The sequence below is a fragment of the Rhincodon typus genome, chromosome 28, assembly GCF_021869965.1.
Source record: "Rhincodon typus isolate 14 chromosome 28, sRhiTyp1.1, whole genome shotgun sequence".
NCBI classification, from domain to species: domain Eukaryota; kingdom Metazoa; phylum Chordata; class Chondrichthyes; order Orectolobiformes; family Rhincodontidae; genus Rhincodon; species Rhincodon typus.
In genome coordinates, this window is record NC_063359.1 from 41,322,788 (window position 1) to 41,323,444 (window position 657).

Genomic DNA, 657 nt, shown 5'->3' on the forward strand with positions numbered 1-657 from the left:
CCCAGTATCTCACTGACCCAGTATCTCACTGACCCAGTATCTCACTGACCCAGTATCTCACTGACCCAGTATCTCAGTGCCCCGGTATCTCATTGTCCCAGGATTTCAGTGCCCCAGTGTCTCACTCTCCCAGTATCTCAGTGCCCAAGTATCTCACAGTCCCAGTATCTCAGTGCCTAGGTATCTCATGTGCCCCAGTATCTCACTGCCCCAGTATCTCAGTGCCCCAGTATCTCAGTGCCTCAGTATCTCTGTGACCCAGTATCTCTGTGACCCAGTATCTCACTGTCCCAGTATCTCACTGACCCAGTATCTCACTGACCCAATATCTCACTGACCCAATATCTCACTGTCCCAGTATCTCAGTGCCCCAGTATCTCAGTGCCCCAGTGTCTCACTGTCCCAATATCTCAGTGCCCCAGTATCTCAGTGCCCCAGTATCTCACTGTCCCAGTATCTCAGTGTCCCAGTATCTCACTGTCCCAGTATCTCACTGCCCCAGTATCTCACTGCCCCAGTATCTCAGTGTCCCAGTATCTCAGTGCCCCAGTATCTCACTGTCCCAGTATCTCACTGCCCCAATATCTCACTGTCCCAGTATCTCAATGCCCCAGTATCTCAGTGCGCCAGTATCTCAGTGCGCCAGTATCTCAGTGC

The 657-nt window shown here is 52.1% G+C and overlaps 1 protein-coding gene across 1 annotated transcript in view; it reads right to left on the reverse strand.

Moving 5' to 3' along the window:
* The window catches only part of col5a1 (procollagen, type V, alpha 1), a 199,447-nt gene that overhangs the window by 145,471 nt on the left and 53,319 nt on the right, over positions 1–657 (reverse strand). The window lies entirely within an intron of this gene.